The following is a 26733-nucleotide window of genomic DNA, read 5'->3' as shown; positions in this document are numbered from 1 at the left end:
ACTAGTTAGGTAAAACTTTAAAGATCTTGAGATCTGATAGGGGTGGAGAATATTTGGATAATTAGTTCCAATATCATCTTATTAAATGTGGGATTCTGTCTCAACTCACTGCCCCAGGGACTCTGGAAAAAAATGGTGTCGCTGAGCATCGAAACTGAACGTTGTTAGAAATGGTTAGGTCAATGATTAGTTAGTCAACTCTATCACCATCTTTCTGGGGGTATGCCATTCAGACTGCTAACAACAATTTACATGTTGTATCATTTAAGGCTATCTCCAAAATGCCTCTAGAACTATGGAATGGATGTGAACCTAGTCTACGCCATTATAGAATTTGAGGGTGTCCTCCTCATGTCTTGAGAAAAAAGGAAGGAAAGATAGAATCGCGAACTGAGTTTTGCTTGTTTGTAGGCTATCTTAAAGGTACTCGGGGTGGTCTGTTTTATAGTCCAGATGACAAGAAAGTGTTTATTTCAACAAACGCTACTTTTCTAGTAAACGACTACATGAAAAGCTTCAAACCTAGGACTAAAATATTGTTGGAAGAAATGCAATCAGGAGGAAATGTTCATCCCATACCAATGCAAACCAACGAGAACGTGGAAGAAGAACAGACAGCTGGTCCAAGTCAGACAGTTACAGTGCCTTGTCGTAGTGGGGGGGGGATTTCTCGAAACCTGAAATACTAGGGATGGATGATGAAACCAATATGGTAGTAACCGACACTCGTGATGATCCATTGTCCTTTAAATAGGCAATGATTAGTTTTGAAAAGGATCTATGGCTCGAAGCCATGAACCAGGAAATGGAGTTCATGTACTCCAATTCTGTCTGGGATCTTGTATAAGTGTCGATGGTCTTTAGGCCAATTGCATTCAAGTGGATCTACAAGAAGAAAATAGGAGTTGATGGAAAGGTTGAGACATATAAGGCTCGACTTGTGGCAAAGCGTTATACCCAAAGAGAGAGAGTTGACTATGAGGAAACTTTCTCTCCAGTGACCATGTTAAAATCCATTCACATACTCTTATCCATAGCTACAGCTCTTGATTATGAGATTTGGCAAATGGACGTCAAGACAACTTTTCTAAATGGATTTCTTGATGAGACCATTTAAATGGATCAACTAGAAGGATTTGTAATAGCTGGACATGAAAAGAAAGTATGCAAGCTCAATAGGTCCATTTATGGTCTTAAACAAGCTTTGCACTCCTGGAACTTAAGGTTTAATGAAATAATTAAGACCTATGGTTTTGAACAAAACATCGATGAACACTGTATTTACCAACTGAGGGAAAAGGACGTGAAAGTGTTCTTGGTACTTTATGTAGATGATATTTTCTCATTGGCAACAATGTCAAGAAATTATCAGATACAAAGAACTTGCTCAGGACCAAATTTCAGATGAAATATTTGGGTGAAGCTAGTTACGTTCTCAGTATCTAGATCATTCGGGATAGGAAAAGCAAGATGTTGGCGCTATCTCAAGCAACGTACATAGATAAGGTACTTGAACATTTCTCTATGACAAACTCGAAGAAGGGATTGTTGCCATCTCGACATGGAGTTCATCTTTTGAAGAAGCAATCTCCACAGACTCCTTAAGAGGAAGAAGAGATGAAACAGATTCCCTATGCATCTGCAGTTGGAAGTCTTATGTATGCTATGTTATGCACTAGACCGAACATCTGCCATGCAGTGGGAGTTGTAAGCAGGTACAAGTCAAATCCTGGTAGACAACATTGGGCAGCGGTCAAGCACACACTGAAGTATCTACGAAGAACAAAGGATTATATGCTGGTCTATTCAGGAGGTTCACTGGACCCGATAGGCTACACTGCTTCTGATTTTCAAACGTATGTCGATGACAGGAAGTCTACTTCTGGAATGGTGTTGTAACGACCCGGATTTTCAAGACTCGATAATGCGGAAATATAAATGTTTTCATTTAACAAAATGTCTCAAAAACCCGTATAAAAAAAAACTTTTTTAAAAAGTCGTATGGCCATACTTAACATTTAGTTACAAACATGTTTTATAAAGATTAGAGTGAGCCTAGTTTAGGAAAATTACACAACATTTCCAAAAATAAAAAGGCTTCCCAAAAGGTCGGTCCACATGTACATTTGCAAGGAAGACTCCAGCGCTCACTGCTCTGCCTTGCCCTTGCTCTTACCTACAACATGAAACAACTAGGTAAGCGAAAACGCTTAGTAAGATCAACTTTCAAACAAAGCAGGTAGAGGAAATAGGGATCCAGACCCATCCGGACCCTACACAATCAATTTCAAGAACGCTAAAGCGTCCTGGCAAACTTATGGTCATGCCTGATAACCAAGGATAAATTAATTCATATCTAGATAAAAATCCTACACTCAGAAGAATCCCAGAACAAGCAGATATATTATATCACAACTATATCTTACCAACAATTATATCCCTACACTCATAAAATCCCAGAGCAAGCAGATATATTATATCACAACATAATTCGAGACCAACGCTCGACAATTTCCAACAATTCATGCGTAACGCGCCCTCCAACATAAGTGCTAATCTGTAAGAGAGAATCGAGTATCAACACTAAGATCTAGCCAATAAATATCCCCATCATGGGTAACTATCTTGTAACCTAGGGCATCTCTACTTATTCAAGAGTAAATTGAATTTACACGGTTTTACAGAGACTTCTGTGTTAATCAGTGGTGCTGGTGAGCAGCTGCCCCTAGGGTGTTCAACCTCACTCAATCTTGGCAACCCCTAGTATCTCTAGGCACTCTCACGGAATGGCCAATATTCACGGCTGCTATCCGGGAATAACTTATCAGAGCACTTGCTCGGATTCTAACCGTCCAATGATTAAGTAAGCATGAGGGCCCCTAGGTCCCATTTATCTTGGTGCCCCTAGGTTTAACCAGCTTATCCTCATCTCATGGCCACTCCTCGCGGTAATGAACCGGACATAAATAAAATCAAGCAGTGTGACGGGGATCAACCGTCTAGGATATGACGGACTTCTACCGTTCATATTTTCTAAATCAGCACTCACTAGACTAACGTCTCTAAGCAACTTTCTATGACAGCCTATGTATATGCATGTATCCCTATACTAACATACAAGACAATAATCATTTCATGTTGCAGCCATACAATATAAGTTGACTTACTTGGAGTCCTTAGCGCTCAGCAGGTTTTCACCCTCCAACGTTCAGTCCAGTTACGCTTAGCCAATACTGTAGTTATCTATACAGTATACTCGGATTAATTATGGCACTAATAATTCATTATTATTATTTTGGGTAGTTTGGTCATTTTAATAAAAGTCATTTGTAAGGATTTATAATCCTTATTTGGTTTTAAACCTATTAAGGAAAGTCATACAAAATATTCGAGACTAAACCCTAAGTCTCGGGGAGAACTATCCTAAGGTCTCGATACCTAGGCTCCGGTATCACAATGGTATTTCCCCACAACCCGCTAAAAATCTTATTCTTTCAAGGTATCACTATTAACCCGCGCTTTCGACTAGTCGGTTAAAATATGTAAGATTTTAGCCGGTATTATATCCAGAAAATACAAATAAATTCCTTAATTATTTTTAAAGAAAATAAACTCTTTAAATTTTCCTTTTATTTTTCTTAAGGTTTTACTATCTAAAAACTGTTTTAAGAAAATTGCCTAATTTGTCTTAATTAGGAAAACCGTTATAAATTTCTCCTCTTGACTAATTAATTTTCCAAAAGTAATTAATCAATTTTTACTTACTAGAAAAATAATTCATTTAATTATTTTCTCAAAATATAGGGTTTTAAACCCTCTTTTAATTTATTATCTATTAATAAATTAAATCTCTTATTTTTAGAAAGAATAAAAACTCTTTAATAAAAATAATTCATTTAAACTCAAAGGGTAAATTTTAGTGAAAATATGATTTCAAGACTTACCATTTTATATCTTGAAATAAACAGAATTTTACTTTTTACCTTATGTTCCAAAATCTCATTTTTACACTAAGTGTGAAAAACTTATTTTTCACATTTTTAACTACATACTTCGTTAGTTCATAACTTGAAATTTACTTACCCAATTGTTACCAAAATTTCTCAATTCCATTTTTGTTATGCCATTTAGGTCTTTGAAAAATCTTAGGTCAAAATGAGCATTTTTGATTGGTGAAATCATTTTCCAACAATGAGGTAAAAATGACCTTATTCTCAAGTCCTTATTTTTCCCAAACTTTGACAGTTAATAACTTTCAAAACGTTCAATATTTTCTAACCAAATTTTACAGTGGAATAATAGGTTATGCCAGTAATATGCCCACAAAATTTTAGAAAAAACTGGGTTCATTTTCCCTATACAGTGGCTGTCCAAACTTGGTTCCGAAAATAAGAATACGAAAAAACAGTTTTTTACCTAATCTTTGAAATAGCATAACTTACTCATTTATAAACATTTTTTAGTGTTTCAAAAGCTCAATTTTATGTACTCAATCTCAACAACATCACAGTACAATTTAACTTTACAAAAACAATATACAGTGGCTGCTTGACCCCTTGGAAGTCACAGCTCAAAACATGTTTTGTTTTAGGGTATCCTACAAAACCCTTGGGGGTTTTGGTTCCCATTTTCAAAAATCAATACACATGCATCATAAAAATTATTAAACAACTACCATAACCTTATTACATCACCAACAAGAAACTTTAAGCATTAAATATACAAAATAATGCTTAAAACTAAAAACCCTACAACAAAATCATCAAAAGTAAACTTTTTACCTCTTTGGTGTTCTTGCTTAAGGTTTGGGCCTTCCTATTAGCTTTGGCTCCTCCAAAACCTTTCAAAAACCCTAACCAACTTCCCCCAACAACATAGTTAATTAGCTATTTGAAACTCTAAGCTTAAAACTTTACAAAAGCCTAGATTAGTGAAGGTTTACCTTAGGGAAAATACTTCCTAGACCAAGACTTAGCCTCAAAGTTTCCTTGGTGTTCTTGGGCTTGAAAAATGGAGAGAACACTTTGAGAGGTCTTCAAAAATCAGATGAGTGAATGAGAAAGGGTGGTGTGGTCGGTTGGGGAGGGATGGAAGAGTTATATACTATCTAATTTATCTCAAAAACACTCAAGTGTTTTCCTCCCACTTGCCCACTTGACTTGACTTAGTTAAAATGAGATTTTATCTTTATTAAGTTGGGTTCACACCACCTAAAACACCACATGGCCGGCCACTCTTTGCTACACATATGATCATTTCATTTTTTTTTTTTAATAAAGGTTAAAAAAGGTTTCATAAGAAGAAAAGTCCAAATTGGCTTTTGACACTTTTTTCACTCTTATTAAGTTTTAATCACCAAACATAACATTAATTAATTAAATTAAATGTCTCTCACATTTAATTTAATTAATCACATAATAAAATTTAACCTAAGGTCCATTCATGGAATAAAATTCCCCATTTCGGTAGAATTAGGCATTTAACACAAAATGCCCTAAAATTTCCATTTTCTTTTAGGTTTATTATTTTTGACCAAACTTTAACTTTTATGAATGTATTTTATGCCCAAAATATAATTGCCATGATTTTTCGTTTTATTTTCCGAGATTTTTACCCGATCAGGGTTTTTGTGTCGGTCCAGGACCGAAAGTCTTATCTTGACTTTTAAAATCACAAAATTCATATTTGGCTAGCAATAACTCATGGACTACTTACAAACAAAATATAATATTATTTAAAATAATATTCTTAACCCGGGGGAAAAATCCCGACCCGAGTCGTTTAAAGGTACCCGAAATGCAGGACGTTACAGGTGTTTACTCTTGGGGTGGAGCTTTGATTTGGAGAAGTGTTAAGTAGTTTGCCATTTTAGATTCCATCATGGAGGCTGAGTACATAGCTGTGTCTGAAGCGGCTAAGGAAATAGTCTGGCTGAAGAAATTCTGCACGGATCTCGGTGTTATTCCAGGATAAACCACTCATATTGTATTATGACAATAATGGGGCTATAGAGAATTCAAAACAACCTCAAAGTCATAAAAGAGCAAAGCATATAGAGAGGAAATACCACATCATTAGGGAATATGTGTCCAGGGGTAACGTCAAGGTGATGAAGATAGCATCGGAAGACAATCTGGGGAATCCTTTTACCAAGACTTTGGGTGAGAGTGTTTTCATGAAGCATGTAGAGGGAATGGGTTTGAGAAACATGTCTTATTTCTTTTAAAAGGGCAAGTGGGAGTTTGTTGGGTTTTATGCCCTTAATAAAATCATATTTCTTATGTAACACGTTATTATTATCAATAAAAGAAGTAGAAATCATTTTGTTTATTCAATCACATTGTTCTCTTGTGTTTATTACATGTTTATTCAATTAATACAAGCATTCATAAAATCCCGAACATATGGATAGTTACAATTATAGTGACTAGGTCACAATGGAATATAGTTATAATTATATGTTCAAAAGAATGAGTCCTAAAAATTAGATCAGTGCATTGGATTCCATTGATTAGGAAATCTACGAGATGATCTACTTACACATTTGGCGTGTGATGCCTTGTCCAAGGCATTGACCAAGTAGATATGATCAGATGTATTTGGTTACATCGGACTAGGACTGATACTGATTATTGATTGATAAATAAGTATCGTTGTTATCAAATCTAATCAATGTCACAACGTTGACCATAGGTTAAGTCGATCTTAATTCTGAGTGATAATATTCTGCTAATTATAATATTTAAATCTTTTGACTTGTTCGTTACCAGCTTACCCTACAGTCTATCACATACTTACATCTTGGAGATTTAGTAGTGTAATTGAGTGGGAGTATTATTCATAGATATGAAATATATAACTTTTGTATGAGAAGTGAAAATATGATTTCCCTAATTTCTTTGTTCAAAAGGTTAAATGATTGAGATCTCATTTCTGTGATTAAGTTCACGCAAATATCATTTATAAGGAACTTAGTGGGAGTTAAGGATAAATATTGATGAGGGGTAAAACGGTAATTTCCACCCAGCTCGTTAGTAAGTCATTGATAGAGGATTGACTAACTATAATGGTTATAACAATGGATAATGTATTTATGGTTTGGAAAATACGTTCTATGAATTCAAGAGTTCAATTCCGAGTCTATAGTGGAGTCACGAGGAATTAATGAGGTAGTGAAATTATTCGTAAATAAATTCACTATAACTTATTGGATCTTGATTTCATGGATCCACGGTCCCTACATCACCTTTGAGTAAATCATCTAGAATGTCTCAAATAATTGATTTAATTATCAATTAGGATATTTTAAAGTTGACTAGGTCAATTTTGGAAAATTTACAGAGATATGAGATTTAGAAAATAAAAGAGAATCTTTGAGTAAATTTATTAATATTGATAAATTTGTGTCACTATAAATAAATAATATTAAATCAAGTTTCAAATTCTAATTAGTTAATTTGAATAAGGATTTAATTAATTAATTAAAAAAATAAAAGGTTTTGAATTTGGGCCCAATTGGGATTTAAATTCAAAATAAAGGTATTGGGCTCAAGTCCATTTGTGGGAACCCAATCTTTTATCTTTTTGTTTATTATTTTAATTCGTTTAAATTTAAATAAAGCCCATTAAGTTGCCTATATAAGAAATATGATATTTAGGGTTTTCATAAGTCAGTCTTAGTTGATTCGTTGGGTAAGTGAAAAGCTAGACACTCCAATCCTTTCTTAGCCACTATCTCTTCTTCTCTTCTAGATCTCTATCTCATGTGTTGAGAACCAGCACACACAAGTTCTAGGTTGATCAAAGGCTTGGTGAGGAAGATTGTGTTCCTGATCTAGTTCAATCTATGATAATACTCTACTACATAAAAGAATCGAGGGTTAGAGAGATTGAATGAAGGAGTTGTTCCAGTTCCGCTGCGAATTCGTAAGTTTCTACATTTTTGTGTTTTGTTAATTTATGAATCTGATGTTCATATGTATGTCATGTTATTCTATGTTTCTATTATGGGTTTTGAAAAAATAATAGGAAGCATGCATCTAGATTTCAATTGCAAGATCCTACATAACCCATCTCTTAGAGACTACCAGTTCCCCAGATGGCAACAAAGTCCTGAATCCCCTAACATACATATCACAAGGTATACACAAATGATCTATTACTCTAGTAGATACAAATGAATGGGTAGCTCCTGAATCAATCTATGCAGTAAATGAATAACCGGCACTAGAAATTTGACCTGTCATGATCAAGGGACTAGCCTCAACCTCGGTCTGGGTCAAGGTCAACACTCTGGCTGGAGTAAAGCTAGCACACTTCTTCGGTTCTTCCTTCCTGGCTTATGGGCAGTCTTTCCTCAGATGACTGACACTCCCATAAGTGAAGCATGCTCTCTCTCTACACTCCCTCAGATGTCGCCACTTGCACCGTGGACACTCTGGGAAGCTTCTCTAGTTCTATCCTCCGCCCTGATGGCCACTGAAAGCACCCCGTGCCCTCCTATCTATACCAGGAGGATCAAAGAAATCTTAGGCTTTTCTCTTTTTCTCACTGGGGCCACTACCCTGACTAGAACTAGTGAAAGGAGGCACCGTCCTCTAAGCATCACGCTTTGTGGCAAGCTCTCTCCATATCTGATCTTCACCCCCTCAACTGTAAAGGCCTTCTCTAAGCATAAGCGGTAGTCCTCGGATCTAATATTATCTTAACATCACGGGCTGTCACAATGTTAAACCCCCGTACAAATCGATCCCTTCATGCCATATCAGTAGGCACCGAGTTTGGTGCAAACTTCGCCAACCGGTTGAACTTCAGCGCATATTCTGTAACAATCATTATGTTCTTAGTCATGTTAATAAACTCATCCACCTTTGTAGCTCAAACTGCGACACTATAGTATTTCTCATTGAATACATCTCTAAATTCTTCCCAGGTCATAACTGTCACATCCCTTCTCTAGGACACAACTTCCCTTAAGATGTGGGTGTTTTCTCTCAACATATAATTGGCACAGGCCACCCTCTCGTTCCCTTCAACCCTCACGGAGTCTAGGATGGAAGAGGTCATATTCATCCACGGCTCTACCCCCAGTGGGTCTGGAACACCCTCAAAGGTGGGAGGGTGTTGCTTCCTGAACCTCTCGTATAAAGGCTCCCAACTGTTCTCCATACCAGGTTGGACTGGCACTGGTGCCACAGCCTGTGGAATCTATAACCTAATACCCCGAGGAAGGGCCTACTGCCTCAGTTCTCGGAGTTCATCTTCCGTTCGTTGAAGTCTTGCTTCCATTTCAGTAAACATCTGTTTCCAATTTTGTGGGGCAGGTTTAGGGTCCTGACCCTGGTTGTCATCTTTATCCATATTGTCGTGGAGTCTAATCGAATGACGATGCATAACTTCAATATGCCTGCATTCAATGACACCGCAGATCAGGCATGATAGAAACATCCAAAAAAAACCACCTCTTAGTTCCCTCAATCAAATACATACATCATATCAACACAATATACACATAACTTAACCACATAGCATTCAAAGGGGTCATGCCCTGGCATCATATATATACAAACAAATTCATCATGCTTTATCTATAATATCCACACAAGCAAGGAACTTAGACAAGCAATTAAACACATAATTCACTTCATATATGTTGACTGATGATTTAGCCAATGACACAGAGTCACCAAAATGATAAAGATTTGTAAGTTGAATGCAAGAACTAAACGACACTAGGATTTATAGTGGTTTGGCCCCAGATATTGGTAATAACCTACTTCTACTTAATGTTTTTATTGATGTATTATGAAACCTGTGATTAGCAAACTAGGGCTTATGGAGTTTCACAAGTTCCAAAAAAGGATACAAAAGTTTGTGTATATAAAACACTAATTCTCTGGGAATACAAATTATTCCCCCCTTTTAATGAGTCCCATGAGTCCTATTTATAGACTCAAGGATATACATATCGGCCAATGGGTCATGTCTACATTTTGATTCAAGCATATTCAAATAATAACAGAAATCATAATCTTTACATAAAAATAAGGTCAAATATCTTAGATATATCTGACTTATAATTGTATTTGAACTCTGGCTTCACTACCACGACCAAACCTGGTCGCATATGTCAGCAGATTTTCTACCGTATTGTTCAGCATCTTTCTTAAATCCATCGAGCAACGTCTCTTCTGGACACGGGTTGACTTGGATGTAATCACTAAGTAGTCACGTGCATCCCACGTGCGTACTAATTTTTCCACATCAGTAAGTAAGTATTTTTTTTGGTAAACATTTGCTCCCCAAGTTTATTTTAATGCGATCAACATTTAATAAACTTACTCGATCAGCAATCAATCTGACCTGTCACATCTGTCAGTACTTTTTCAAAAAAGCAAATAATTATGACCTTTACAGTTTCCCATAATTTTTTTGACGGTTATTGCAATTCCCCGTACATCGAAATCCCATTCCCATCCTTTTCATTTTTTATCCGAACCTTTTCTCTCTTCAAGAACTCAGACAAACCTTTAAGAAAACCCAGAGATTCCAATTTGATTCGAGACGTTTTCGAGCAACTCTGAGCAAAACCTTCATGATTTCTCCTACAATCTGTATCCAAGTAAGTTTTCGAATCCACCTTCTCATTGTTGTAGAAATTTTTATGTATTATGGTCTTGATTCACGAATTTTCGTAATTGAGTTTCTGCTGTTCCTGAGAAATTTTTGGGTAACCGGGTTTAAGCAAACATACATAGAATAAGTATGCTCGAATAAGGAGTTTAGGCAGTATAAAATACTAGACAATGTTTAAAAAGTAATGTGGGGTATAGGAATATTGACTTCGGGTCCAAAATTAAAGTGAAAATTCAATGTTGAGTATTTCAGAAAAACTGGGTTTTTCTTGCCTATTTTTGGAGTTGAAAAGTTTTTCTAAAAAAACTTTTCACATTCACTTTTTGATCTATTTTTTCAAACTATTGCATGTTTATTGTGTTTTTATCAGGATGTTGCTGGTCATATAAAAGTTTAACTTTTATACACGGGCAACGTTGTCCTTGCTTTTCTCTTTCTTCTATTGATTGGTTGTAGTTCTCACTTCCCCTTTGCTATTCTCAGATATTCATGCATGATCCCTGGGGAGGTGAGAGACCAATAGACGACGATCTTCTTGCTTTGCTGTTCGAGGATCAAGAACAACCTTCATTGCCTTCTCTTGAGCCTTCGGCTTCACAATCAAATCCTACGACTAGTCCTCCACACAACCAATCGAACATGGATCGTGTTAATACACTGCTCGTAGGAAGAAGAAAACAACAGATTCACCTTCTAACCAACCAGTAACCAACGCCGAGGGTCCTTCAAACAACCCTCAACCTTTAAACTTTTCACCACCAGACATTCCGCCCAATGCTCGTCCTCACGATGGCCCTCGAGCAGAGGTAGACTGGTGCATTGCCCCTCCTAGTGTCATATCGACCAAGATGGTGGAAAAATACCCCAAGAAGTATGGGATTTCCAAGATTACCCTTTACAAAACAACACCCGACAGGAGGACAAACATACCCGGAGGTGCCTACAGCGCCTGGTCGAGGTATCACATCGAAGCAGGGGAAGTCTTACTCTTGCACGATTTTTTCTGAGGGGTGGCCAATTATTTCGAGGTCGCCCCTTTCCAAATAACACCCAATGGATATAGAGTACTTTCAGCACTCTATATCCTATACAACCACAAAAAATGGCATGTGCCTACTCCACATGAGATCAACTACATGTTTGATCTCAAATCCAACCCCAACCAGAACAACACGGGGTTCTTCCACTTTTGTCACTAGGAATCTGCTCGCACATTCTCGAGTGATATTACCTACAAGTCCAATGTAGGAAGGTACTTCCAAGAGTACTTCCTTACAACCGACTTGGTTGCTGACAACCTAGCCTTCACACGAGGAGGTAAACTTTTAATCTCTGATCGACCTTTAACTAGTCATTTTTACGTCTTTCCTTGTCCTTAGTTGTCTTGTGCTACATCTAGGTCCACCAGAACCCACTCCAGAGATTGAGATAAGAGCCACAACCTTCTCCAGCATACCAATATAGAGAAAAAGCGTCAAGGAGTTGGTCACAGAGAGCAATTTAAGTTTGGTCGGTCTTTTAGCGCCTCACCAGGATGTGAGGGAATCCACTGCGGGGAGTGCCACTAGAGAGGTCACTGATGGACAAGATATCCCTGAGCAGCAGCAAGATGTTTCACGACCCCAGAGGCGGCGACCAACGGGAGTGACCATCCGAGAACCAACTCCTAGCTCTCGAGCTGCTAATACCCCTACCCAACATGGGAGGGGAAAACAAAAACTACCTGAATACACCGGCCCTATACTCGAATCTTCAAACAAGAACGATATAGATTTCTCACTCCTAGATAATTTTCCCATCCCTTGTCATTTATTCGATAGGGATGGGAACTTTAAATTTACAGCCAGCAGTTTTAGCTTGGAATTTTTCAAGGCAGATAGTGAGTGTAGCAGTAGTTCTTTAGATAATGTAAGGACCAGTTTTAATAGTTCGAGTATACTACTTAGAATTTCTCTTTATGTTATTCCTTTATTGCGCCAAACCTTTCTTAACATATCTGCTCGTTTATTTTTGTTTTGCAGTCATGTCATATGACGATGCTTTCGACATGTACGCCTCTACAGACACTCCTCCGAGCAGGAATAAGTCGAGCAGAAAACACCCTAGAGAAGGCGGTGGAAAGCCCTCCAGAAAAAGAGCTCGAGCAGAGGACCCTCTAGCCCCTGCTCCTTCTAAATCAACTACGCCTCCTCCTCCTCCTCGCACTGCTCCTTCCACCAACCAGGCAGAAAGATCTTTGGTCGCTGATTCATTGAGCAATGCTTATAACTCAACAAATGAAAAGCTGTAGATATTGTCCAAGAGGCCTTTGCCTGTCTTCCTACATTGAAACCCAGCCAGGTCCTTGTTCATGGGTTCAACGAACTGTTCAGTGTAAGTTTCTTCTATATTTTGTTTTAGTCGAACAACATTTCCTTTGATTAGCTCTAAAAAAATCATTCTTCTACTACTCGTAGGGTATCCTAATCATGAACAATGGCTGGCGTTGCGCTGAGGAGGTCGATGCAAAACATGCCGAGGGGATCAAAGCCTGCGAGGAGAAGGTTAAGGCGACTGAAGACAAAGTCACCAATTTAACCGAGGAGCTGAAGAGGAGCCAAGAAGAGCTGGCCAAATCCGTTGCTGCCAAGGAGAAGTTTAAAGAAGCTCCAGAGACTAACTATAAGGAAGCAACCAAGCTTCAAGAAGATCTGGAGGCCAGCATGTAGGAGGCTACTGGTCTGGAGGAACGAGTTAAGCTACTCGAGGAGACAAATTCCCAAAACCTTGAGAGGTTCCAAGGAGCTACCTTTAACTGCTTCTGCTTGTTTTGGAAGAACAATCCAGAGGCAAATTTCAACTATCTTCCCGAGAAAATGAGACAAGCTGAACTCGCAAAGTGCGCTGCTCGCTAAGAGAAGGAAAGGAATGCACAGAACTCCTCGGTTTCTCCTTAAATCTCTCTGGCGACAGGCATTGATGGTGTTGAAGAAGACGCTGGAACATCAGTCGACCAACAGTCTCAGCAAGACCTTCCTCCACCTGCACAGTAACTTTTTCATTCACTTAATTAAAGCATATGAACAACAATTCGTAATGTTAAGACAATTTTGCTGCCTAAGGCAGCTTCTTCCTTTTAATATTTTAATTACATCCGAGCAGCAATTGCTCGATGTGTAAAGACATTTCGTTGTGATATTATAATATACTCATTGCTATTATAACATCTACTGGTAGTATGCATTCCCATATTTTTCTCGTGTGTTTACATATGTCTGTTGATATGATTTGCTCACTTAGTATCTTATATGCCCCCCAAGTGATCGAGGAGCTTAAGGTTCTCGGTCACTTGCCATGAATAAGTCCTATTCGAATCTTTCGGCTCGCGTACTTTATAAACAATTAATGATAATATAGCAAAACAACACACGTAATGAGCAAGTACTTGTAATAAACACAATAATTGGCAAGAATAACTGGCTGCGCACAGTTCCTTTTATTTCTCGTAGTAAATGGACAAAATCTTGTCTGTACGAGTGATCAAAATTGATCTTACACTTGCAAGCGACCAGTCATTATCTGACCAGCCCTTGTTCACAAACTTGTAAAAAATAAAATTAATACAAGCCAACTCTTTAAAAAGAATTGTTCATTGATAATACTTCCCCAGGTGTTCTCCATTCCAATAGTGAGGAACAAGATCTCTATTTAAGCGAGCAAGTTTATATGTTCCTGGTTGAAGAGTTTCTTCAATTTGATATGGACCTTCCCGATTCGGGCCAAGTACTCCAGCATTCTGGTTGCGAGTGTTGAGAAAAACTCTTCTAAGTACCAAATCTCTCACGACAAACTTTCTTTCGCGTACTTTAGAGTTAAAATATCGAGCGACCTTTCGCTGATAAGCTGCAACTCAAAGTTGAGCCTACTCGCGAGTGTTTACAAAGATATTTACAATCCAAAATGGTCATTACAATACAAAACTTACAATCCGCCGACCAAAGCAGCAAAAATAAGGTTAAACCCTAGTTCCCCTAAGAAAACACATTGGCCGTGGTGGTCAAGCGGTCGCATAAGTACACATCGCCACCTAAGCTCTCCACTCAAGGCTAGGTAAGCTTCTCTTTCCCTTTACGTGCACCACATAGCACCCATGAGCCAAGGCTCAGCAAGAAAACTTATTACTGGATGTATACAAGTATAAATAAATAATCATTATGGGGCTTGCATCCCTAATCAAATGATGACATCTAAGTCATTCTGGGATCCTGCGCCCTGAATAGAAGACTAGTAAGTCATTTTGGGGTTCTGCACCCTGAATAGATTACTAATGAGTCATTCTGGGGTCCTTTTCCCTGAATGGATGACTAATAAGTCTTTCTAGGGTCCTACGCTTTAAATAGATGTCTAATGAGTCATTCTGGGGTCCTACACCCTAAGCCATGAGACTATCAAGTCAACTGAGCCTTTTAGCCCAAGCTCTGAGTAACTAGTCATAGACTAGCCAAGTGCTTTAGTTCTCTTCGACCAATAGGTCGATCAATCATTTAATGCTTATGTTGATTAGATCTAATCATTTCGGCTTGCTTTCAGTACACTAATGCCATTCTTGACTCATAAGTCAATTCCATATGACCAGCGCTCAATACTATTGTCGATTATGACTGATAAGTCAGAGCTTCATGACCAGTACTAAACACCATTGTCGTTTCAGACTAATAAGTCAGTGTCATTCACAAGTAAGCAATGCTGCCAAGTATTTACAATGCAACCAATGTCCATAAATAGAGCACTCAACATGCCTCATCAATAATCATGTATGTCACATACTGGGTGCAGTTTTCTTACCTCAGGTTTGAGCATAAAATAAATAAAGAATGACCCTTGAGAACGATCATGTCCTTAGGCCCTTAGCAGCCACCTAATCATAACAAAATAATAAATCTCGTCAATAAAATGAGTAATAAAAGGTTCATGGACTAAAACTCAGCCCCGGGGACCTCGAATCCTACTAAAACGGTTAGTAGATTCGATCCCAAGCTTTGAAATTCGAAAACTCGCACCAAAAACTAAACAAAACCCAGCTTGGCTTAAAGAGGACAGGCAGGCCATGACCTACCCCCAAGGGCCGCGTCGCGCCTCCCACACAGACAGCCCCTCTATCTTGGTACCAGGGGCAGGCCGCGACTTGCCTCTGAGGGTCGCGACGCGCCTGCCAGATAGAGCCTAGTGAAGGCTCTAGGGTTCACTAAAGTCACGACTTGCATGAACTCGGTCACGACTTGACCCTGCGAACCCAACTTCCCTGCATATTCCTCAATTCAAACTCAACCAAAACTCATCAAACAAATCCCAATATCACAACCAATCATTAATACAACATAACCACCAATCTAACAGCAAAACCCAAGCTCCATATCACTTAAAACATCAACAACCATCCAATCCTAAGACCAAAATATTAAGCTTATAAATAACCTTAAAAACAGAGTAAAACCTTAAATTTCAAGCTAAAATCCTTACCTCAAACATAGAATTGAACCCTTTCAGTTGCTAAACACAATCCTAAACTCTCAACCTTAAACCTTAAGCTTCATTCTCCTAACCTTGCCTCAAACACCAAATCGAGAGAGAGAGAGAGAGAGATGATCAAGAGTGAGAGAGAAAGAAACCTCTATTTTTAGCGTTAGTTCCTTCTACAGCCATCTAAGCTTAAGTATATCTAATAGCCTAAATGACCAAAATGCCCCTAGGGCCATTCTAATCTTTCAAAGCCACCCAAGGGCACAATTGTCATTTCTAACTACCCCGTTAATCATAATTAACGTCATCCAATTCCTGTCATTCCCAATATCCTCAAATAATTATCAAATCATATCCCATTATCCGCTCATTCCCGGTAATGTACTAGACACCAATTTACCCCTAGGTTCACCCCGAGCCCGGTAATTAACCACGTTATGACCAAACCGCTAACTTGCTTCCTAGGATCGTCTCATGCTGAATAGCTCAAACATATCCCCATAATAATGTAGTCTCACCCATATATTGCATACATGCACATAAATATACAAATATGCCATCAACGGGTCAAAATTACGAAAATGCCCTTCTTATAAGAAGTGGGCCCACATGCACGCAATTACCATCATATAATAATATAACTCACATAATCGTGCATATAATCATGTAATCACATATTAAACTAATTATGGCCCTCCTGGCCCCCTAATCCAGGCACTACGGCACATTAAGGAATTTGGGACATTACACTGGATGTGCGTCCAGGTACTCAAAAGGTGTCTCCACAAGCTCTTATCAAATGGGTTAACCTGCCAGCTTATGAAGCAACTTGGGATGATTTTTCAATCATCCAAGAGCAATTCCCACATTTCCACCTTGAGGACAAGGTCCGTCTTTGGGCAGAGGGTATTGATAAGCCTCCCCTCACTTACGCGCATTCAAGAAGAAGCAAAGGAGGACAGGTGGGAGCCAAGTCAACAATGAAGGATAAGCCAAGTGCCATGGCAGCAACTGATGCTGAGATAGTTAAGGGTTAGTTATGCGGGGAGTGTTATAGTGTAAGAAGGTGTAGATTGTGGGATTGTACACCCGAGAAGTAGAATAAGAGTTGAGGGATATTATTTTTAGCGTTGTTGAGTATTTTGTTGGCTATAGCCTTTTGGGAGAACCAGACTCTTGAACTTCTGGCACCTATCAATATACACAGATTTCTACTCTCCATTTTAGGTTATTTCTCTATTTACTAACCTTTCTCTAGGGAATTTCCTATCATATTATTAGTCATATCTCTTTTTTTCGAGAATATTACACCCCTTGAGAACACGAAAGAGCATTAGACTTGTGTAGAAAGAAAATATGAGCTTATCGTGTTTAGTGGAGAAGAGGAAAAAGGAGAGAAAAGTAGTAGTAATAATAATAATAATAATTGTTTTCCTCTCCAGATTGAAAAAAAAATGAAAAGAAAGTTCTACAAAATCAAATAAGAATAAAATTACTAAATTATCATCACAAATTTTTTTATATTAAAAGATAATATAATTATTTTACTATAAATCAATTTTCTTTTTTTCTTATACATAAAAATAAAAATATATATTTTCTTTTTTTAGTCCTTGTAATGTTCTCTCTTTTATTTTCTTTCATTTCTTCATTGTTGTATGTTATTAATTTGTCATAAACTTAGACAAGTAGGAAAGTGGTATGTAGAAATCTCGAGTCTAAATGGATTACCCCATTAATAAATGGGATATTATATTTGCACCTCAAAATTTGATTAAAATACTCTAATTTTATCAAAAATAAATATATAATATTTTTTTTCAACTTATGCTCACATTTTTAAAATTTTTTATTCTTTTTCATATTCTAAAAAATATATATAAATAATATATATTTTAAATGTTTAAATAAAATAAAAATTAAAACAAAAACAAAATAAAAAGACTTGTTAAAGTATGCGTCTTTTTCTAAAAAAATTATATATTATTTACAAAAAAAAATTATGAAAACAAGATAAAATAAAATTATTTAATTTTACAAAAAAGAAATTAAAGAATGTCAAAAAAAATATTGAGAATACTATTTGATACTAATCCACTTTTATTTTATATTTTGCATACTTTTTGGTTAGACAATCAGGTTAAATTGTAATCTTACACTTTTTCAATTTGAATAATAAAGTTTATTCCTGACGAATAAATATTGAGAAAATGTAAAAACAATGATTTTAAAAATTAATTTCTTTTAATTAATGGGGTACATATATATATTAGGGGTGTAAATATAACGACCCCTAACAAATTTACATACTTGATGGGCCAGAACTATTCTCTAGGTTTAATTCCAAAATCACACTTTCACAAGTATTGATTTTTAAACTATGATCCCCCGCCTAATCTTACAATATTTCGGAACAAAAAAATTATAGCAATTGCTATGTAAAGTGTTTAGGAGAGATTCGAATTTTAAACCTGGTTAGAACAAACCACATGACTAAAAATTTATACTTCTTTTGGGTACACACTCTTACTGCGAGACTCGAAAAAAGAATTTATATTTAACATAAAATAGTTTATTTTTCTTTCAGTTATCATGTGCTCTATTTTAACTGGGAACATTGTGAACAGGTTAGCACAATCTTCTTTATCCAAAGAAGCAAGTTGCTTGAAATATTATTGAGATTAAATTCATAGCTCAAGTTAGAGCACTCAAATCGACCATCCATGGACCCTATAAGGCTATAATAAGCAAACAATTTTATCTTCATGAAGGCATAACTCAAGCAAGAACATTCCCTTCCTACAAGCTTAAATAAGTCAAGAGAACTAAGATCCTATAAAAAAAAATGTGAATTTCTCTTATGAAAATGGTAACATGTTCCCTATTCTGACCCAAGAATAAAATTTAACGTAGTTGCATAACAGATAGACCAATTAAAGAAAGCAAAATCATTTGTAGATTAATCAATTTCACCCTGATGAACTTACAAATTTCATGGACCATCTTTAACTACAAAGTACAAGGACATTGGTTGTTCATATCATTACCAGTCCAGAAAGGAGTTTTGAATGAGTTCTATTGAATCCTTAAATCAATTTAGGAAGGAGAAAGCTATTAAGACAAACAGTATTGAGACTAAACGAAAACATGAATTTAACTATACCTATGTGGATTAACAAAAGTTTATATAATGTTGGAACTTAAATGATCCAACCTATCCCTCTAAGAACTTATAATGGGATGTAGTTTAGACAGTAAGATGTGTGAAAGTGTTTAGACAGTACATGTGGATAGTAATTGTAGAAAGTATAACCGCAGGGGTGAAAGGTCTAAGTAACATGGGGTTCCATCTTAAAATCAATTGGTGATGAGTGGAGTAACTCATGTTCATATATATTGTTGAAATTGAATATGCTCACACACTTTCCATGAGGCACACACTAATAATCCCTATTCATTAATAAAGGTTAGATAATGAACAATTGATGTTATCACACAATCATTAAGGGTAACAAAATCCAACAAGAAATTTTATTTTCTCAAATGAGTCAAGTGTTATAGCTGGTAATATTAGGAGTCAATGTGTCATCTGTTAACAAAAGAGTTGGTCTTGAATATACCGAGCCTTAAAGAAACAGCAGCAGTAAACATATTGGTATAAGGTCCTTGACAACATTGAAGAAATTAATATATGATTTATAGCTTCTACACTGCTCTTACATTATATAAATGTCATCTGATGAAGATCATGGTACTTCTAAGAGCCACTTCTGACATTACTTTGTAACTGAATGTTCAATAAAGCCTAAAGTCCATTGGCGTCATTTTCTTTCAATCTTATTCTTTTGCATTTCCCTTTCTTGTCTAACTTCTCTAATAGTTTGAAAACTTTATTATTTTGTATAAAAGCGTTCGATGTAATGTATCAAAAAAAAAACCATCTTTGACATCCGTGTTTCCCTTCTTTATATAGATCACATTTGATTTCTTTACCATTGGTCAATGTATTGAACCATTTAAGCTCCAAGTTCTTTATATAAAAAAAAACCCCTTTTATCAATGACCAAAAAAAAATAAACTAAGCACTACTAAACAAAGTGTTTCTCAAGCCCAGAGGAATTAAAGTACGCAAAAATCCTCAAAATTCATTCACTACTGAAGCCCAAAAAGATAGCTAAAATCTTAAATTTTTCCCACAAATAGATGCCACCTTCAGCTCTTTTCCTTCAATATACTGTACCTCTTAACCTTCTAAGTTACAACACAAGCCACAAAATCCTCAAACCATTACCATTCTGTGAAACCCTTTTTGTATTTGAAATAATATCAAGTTCAGGTCAACAATACACACAAATATATAAAATGTCATATCATCATCATCACCTTGAATGAAATTAATTACATTACAAAGCTCCAAAACCATCAATTTGTTTTTATTAATAACAGTATCTTTAATTTAAATAAATAAAAACTGGATATTATTTCAGTTCAGGGAGAGCTAGGGCTGCTTTTGTGGTTGCTGAAGCTTGGGATCCTGCTGTAAAACCATGGATTTGTTCTGTAAATCACGCCACTTGTTGATTCCAATCACACAAATGACTGAGGCAAATAGATTCACATTCAAATTTTATTCGATTCAAGCCAAATTCTTCTTATAGATTAGAACTTAAATGTGTATCTATGTATGAACATATATAGATAAATATATATTTAGGGAGAGAGAGAGCTTACAGGCGGCACCAACGAAGTATACGAGGCGAGTGAGCTTAGGGCCAGGGGGGCCTGCTAATTCTTCTCCAGTCATGGCGTCTTCCTCCTCCTCTTCTTCTTCTGCCCTAACCAGTAGTGCCACGGCTCAATTTTCAGTTCTGGGCTTGAACCTAACTTTAAGTTTTGACCCTTTTATTTTCATTATAAATTATACTTATTTGGAGAAAATGCAATTTAGGCTTTAAATTGAATTTTCTTTCAAATATCTCCCTGGTCAATTCTAGTCATCAAATTTATCTAAATTAATTAATTGGTAAGTTATTTAGTCCCTCACTGTAGAATGAGGTGTGACAGGAAAAAATTAATGTAGATTCCAGTTCCTTTTACTTTTTTGAGTGATAATTATAGGGTTGGTAACCGGTCTAAGGCGTTTGTAATATTAAAAAATAGTATATTAATTGGTGCATGGGATTCTATTTGTTTCTTTGTATATACTTTATTATTTGGGGGGCAAAATTGTAATATCCTAGTAGGGCGATATTGTGTTGATGTGTATTTACTTTAAAATGAAGATAATTGTATTTTGATAGAAGAGAATTGTATTTGAAATAGTGAGTGCACGAGACAAAAGCTATTGTGTGTGTGTGTCTACTGTGTCATCACTTTTTGTTTTCTTTTTTCTTTTGAGAGTTAGACATAACTTTGTTTATGTGATGCATTTTATTAATTTCTATTTATTTGCGTAATTTATTGGTTTGATAGGAGGGTTTTCTTTTTGCTAAGAAGATACGAGGCTATCTTTAAACTACATAATTTTACTTGTTTTATTTGTGATACAATAATATCTTTCTGCTTGTTGCAAAAAAAAAATATATATATATATATATGTATCTTTCTACTTAGCTTAAAAGGTCATCAAATTTAATCAAAGCTCAATAATATTAATTAATTAATTAAAATTAAACATTGTAGACATTAATAATTTCTTTCTTTCAAACTTCAATATAATTATATTTATATATTTATTATATGGAATAATTGTGTATTTTAAAAAGTCATTGTCCAAAATATTTCATCTTAGACACAATAAATATTCATGAAAATGTTAGTACATATATAAATAATAAATTATTATTGTAACAAAAAAATTAAATTAAAAAGATAGAAACTAATAAAGAAATTGATTGATGCCAATAACATCACTAACATTATTTTCATATATTTTAAGGTCAAGTAAAGTATTTTCAATGAAGGACGTTATTTGAAAAATAATAATTGCAACCAATAACTACATATATTCCTTAAGAAAAATATTGATACTACATCCACCTAATTTTCTTACAATTAGATGTAGATAAATTCATATAAAATGGACTTCTACATATCAAATTACTTTATGCCATGGGGTATTGAAGATATTAATATGACTTCTTTTAAAATTGAAATGGACTCCTGTGATTTTTTGCTATTAAAGTAATCTGCATTCCAACAAATTACATAGTATATGTTACTGTACTGCATTATCTAATTCTGATGGTGTGGTTTCAACAACTTGATTATAAACCAAGTTATACTAAATTACATGTCACACACATATATATATATTTACCTAAAAAATTTGGATATGACTTGTTTAGGATCTAAATTCCAATTATGTGTGTAATTCTATATGATTTAGCATGTTTTGCAAAACTCTAGTACATATACATTCTACAGCTAATGAACTCTTTGCATCAAACGAAATTGTTTCTACTTAAAAAAAAATTAAGAAGAAGAACTGATAAACTCATTTTAGGCCAAACAAAAAGTTGTAGCTTATAAACATCATTTTTGTACTTTCAAACTTCACATCAATTTATTTGACCACTATATATCATTAAAAAGATTAGACATTTGATGCAATGAACAACATCAGGTAAGAATGAGAAGTTGATTTTTTTAGAGTAATTAATGCAAAACCCTCTTATACTTACCTTCTTATAACTTAACCCTTCTTATAACTTAACCCCCACTTCTTTAATTTCGCCAGTGAAACCTCTCAAACCCACATTCTAATACCAAATTGATTGTTCACATTGATTCCCTCTGTTATGTCCCCAAACATTCCTACATGGCCAGTTGAAACCCTGTCCAGCTCACTCATAGATGCCCACGTGGATATTTAAAATGAATATTAACAAAAGAAAAGATTGAAATAAAAAAAACATAAAAAGCTAGAAAAAAAAACTAAATTAAATTAGAAAAAAAAAAGGGGAAAACTGCCCTCAACTCGAAGTCGAAGAACCATGGTTGAAAACTTAAACAGAAAAACAAGAAAAAAATTTATCCACTGAGAAGAGGAAGAAGAAGAAGGAGACGAGATAGTCGAGCAAGTCGAGCGTGGATAAATGCCATATTGGAAGCGCAGTGAAGACGAGGCTCCTCCTGACTATGGTAAGCACCCTAAGCTTCTTCCATTCTAGCTTCAGATTTTTAGGGTTTTAGAAGTTAAGTTTCTACCGCAATGTTTGCTGGTTTCATGGGTTAAATGAGTTAAATCCTTTAAGGGTGAGTTTTATAGGGTCACTGGTATGTGTTGTACCCCAAATTAAGCATGGATTCAATCATTCAGCTAGGGGGTACAGCTGACAGATAAACACATGGAGAAAGCATGCGGGTAGGACATCTGGCTAATTTTGATGTGAGTAGCTCGAGTTAAGGCTTCGTAGCATGATAACTAGATAATCTTCAGATCGCCTCTCAAGACAATAACCTAGTTCAGGACATGTGATGGCTAGATCGCCTTCTGGATACTCTGAACACTTGGTCTGAACTAAAGTATGTTCACTCTTCGACCTCCAGCTCGTGGAAACCTAGTCCTAACACACAGTGAAGGATCCCGAAAGACTTGGGGGTTCCTTATAAGCTCATTAATGCCCAGGTTGTATTACATATTTATTGCCCAAAATAAAAGATGTAATTTACATAGGCAATCGTATCCCTATGTAGATGGGAAATTATTTTGATTGATTGTTTACCATATATATGCATGCGGTTACCCAAACCTGTCTAGGAATATCCACTATAAATATCAAGGATAATGGACAGGAAAAATAACTGTTTTTTAAGATATAGAAACTCTGCAGAAATTGTAAGAGATTAATAATATTGTTGCATGGACTAGGTGGGTTTTAACCACTGAACCACGTAAAATTATGAGTGTGAAAAGTTGTTCATATAATTTGTTTACCGAGTTTTTCGGAAACGAATACAAACAGAATAATAAAAAGATAAGAACTGTAGAAGTGCAGGAATATAATTAGACAAACAGGTTTTTTACGTGGTTCAGGCGTTAACGAGCCCTAGTCCACGAGTCGATGTTATTATACTTGTAGAGAATTACAGTAAGATGGCTGGTGTACAAGAACTTCACACACTCACAGTGTTTCTCTCGGGTTCTCTTGAAGAAGATGAAGCTAGAGAGATTTTAGCAGAGTTCTTGCTATGTAATTTGTTGGCCGTCCCCTCTATCGTAAAATGAGGGGGTCTTTATAGCTAGGGTTTTGGATTAGGGTTTTTCTCTACTCACATGAGTCTTAATTACACCAGCCATAAATAGGGGATACAATTACCTTAGTCGCCTGGCTACCAGGCTCTATGTGGGTATATTTACGTGAAAGTATGGGGAATGCACAAAGGCAGCCGTCCTTTCCAAGTTGTCAGCGGAACAGTAGGCGAAATGATACTTTTAGGCGTGCTGGGATGTGTGCGGCCCTGACCTGTCGGGCGTGTCAGGCGGGATCCTGTGTCAGGCGGATATCATTCCAACTATGCCTCCTCCATGACTCGACCGCTTGGTCTTGTTCCGTGCGAGGCACGGAACTGTTTCCGCGAAGGCAACCTAAAGAGCTTCTCCTAGAAGGAGCTTCCTCGAAGGATATCCCTTCGGGATTCCGGGAGAGTTGACGAGCTTCCGTGTCGCGTTTGCTTGAAAGAGTAAGCCGGACACTAAACGGGAGAGGCGAAGCCTTTCTGTCCATCCGCGAGCTCTGGTCACCTTCCGTGAAAGACTTTGATAATTCTGCTTCACCGAGGATATCCATCTAAACGCTATCCGGAAATCTGGATAACATTTACCCCCCAAGGTCACGGAGCTTTGATAGATCCGAGAGCTTGTACAGTCCTCCAGGTATTCTGGTTTCTAGATTAGGCGAGGGGTCACCTCCTGTGTTCCTGGAAGGGTTCCTTCTTCCCGCCTGAGTGTTAGTATGAAAAAGAAAGGAAATTTCTTCTGTTTGAACTCAAGTACTCAAGTGTGGCAAGGGCCACGCGTCATGCCGGGAATGGCTCTGCGACCAAGACGTGTGCGTGAGGCGACTGGCTGAGTATGCGTGCGTCAGGCATCTGAGTAATGATTTGACGGTTTTTAATGGTACGCCGGGCCCGAGATGGTATAATGATGGGAAATAAATACTTTATTCCCATCCGAGGAGTCATAAATAGGATCGGCGCTTCATCTCCAGCCGTCGGATCTGATGCATGCGGTATGGGAAGATCAGGACCGTCCATGTGTAGGATTCGAAAGGACTTCACTCCTGCTATAAAAACCAGGGAACGGGCCTTTCTTCCTCTTTACGCTCTCAAATTCTCTATCTTTCAGATTTTCAAATTCCCAAATCTTCGAACTCTCAGGTTTCCAAGCTTCCATTCCTTCAAACTTGCCACTTCTCTTGTTAAGGAATCTAGAAACTTTTCTTTTGATTTGGCAGTGGGTTTGTTCGCCGAAGTTCAGGGTTTGAATCGTCGTTTATTTTTGCAGCTTTTACTTCTCGCGATTGTGCTGTATAGTGATCCGGTTACTCCTTCAATCTTCAACTACCCGAATACCAGTAAGTATTTCTACTTTGCTCTTTCCTCCCAAACCTTAGGTTGTTGGTAGTTGTTAGAGTTGAGTTTTCTGCCAGTATCGTCTATGTGCATGCGTGAATAGGGCTTTGATAGGCATGTGACTGATGTGAGTCAATAAGTAATCTTTTTGCATGCTTTGACGATTGGCGTTTGGAAAGTTGTTCCTCGTTTTGCTGTTTTAGGGCATAAGCGTGAACGCCTTTAGGGTGTCTTTCTCTGGAAAAACACTTCTCTCGGCGGGCTTAGGCTGGGAGTTTGAGTTTGGTTCCTTGCTGCCTTTCGGGTGGCCTGGTGCCAACCCCTCGGCAAGCTCAGTGGGAGCCTCTCCAAGCAGTTTTCGGGGAGGTTCTCCCCGACGCCTTTGATACCGTTAGGGTATGACAAGGGTGCTGACTGCTTAGAGTGTTTTCTTCTTTGTTTCTTTTGTTCAGTGACGAACACCTCCAAGGAATGAACTATCGCTGCGGTAGAGGCTGAACCCGCCCAGGAGCGAGGTTCCCCTGTCGCCGGCGCAAAGGGGAAAGGAAAGACAAAAGTGGTCGCGGCTAGCCCACCGACTACCAACAGCTCAATCTGGGAGATGGACCAGAAGCCGAACCTGTTCAGGAACTACGGCATGCTGGAGCTGTACTCCTCAGAGGCAGGCCTGAAGAACATCCCAGGCCTGATGTGGCACCGTCTGTCGGTGCTGGGTGAATCTGCTAGTCAGAGTCACGAGGGTTTTGGTGCCTGGAGCTGGGCACACATAGTGTGTGGGGCGCACTTGCCCCTAAGGAGTTACTTTGCCAATTTCTGTGTGAAGGCGGGGATTGCCCCCTTCCAGTTGATTCCCCCCAGCTATAAGCTCCTAGCGGGGTGGTACATCTTTTGCAAGTCCCGGGACCTGGAGGCTCCTACCCCGGAGGAGGTGCTGTACTTCTACGGGTTGAAGTCTCAGCCCATGAGAGGCCATCCAGACAAGGTGGGATTTTACAGGCTGGAGAGGCACCCGGACGTGATGTG

General features: G+C 37.2%; 2 long non-coding RNA genes across 2 annotated transcripts; both read right to left on the bottom strand.

Annotated features, from left to right (window-relative positions):
- Window positions 1-1924: 1924 nt before the first annotated feature.
- Window positions 1925-3229, bottom strand: LOC133802061 (uncharacterized). Its single transcript, XR_009877132.1, has 2 exons — window positions 3168-3229; window positions 1925-2176 (listed from the first exon to the last, which is right to left on the bottom strand). It is a non-coding gene; the product is annotated as an uncharacterized LOC133802061 (long non-coding RNA).
- A 17198-nt stretch (window positions 3230-20427) lies between these two features.
- LOC133801849 (uncharacterized) lies at window positions 20428-21251 on the bottom strand. The gene is made up of 2 exons (XR_009877022.1): window positions 20866-21251; window positions 20428-20733 (listed from the first exon to the last, which is right to left on the bottom strand). It is a non-coding gene; the product is annotated as an uncharacterized LOC133801849 (long non-coding RNA).
- Window positions 21252-26733: the final 5482 nt, after the last annotated feature.

The sequence above is a fragment of the Humulus lupulus genome, chromosome 9 (assembly GCF_963169125.1).
Source record: "Humulus lupulus chromosome 9, drHumLupu1.1, whole genome shotgun sequence".
Taxonomy (NCBI): Eukaryota; Viridiplantae; Streptophyta; class Magnoliopsida; order Rosales; family Cannabaceae; genus Humulus; species Humulus lupulus.
This window is presented reverse-complemented; position numbering and strand designations above follow the sequence as displayed.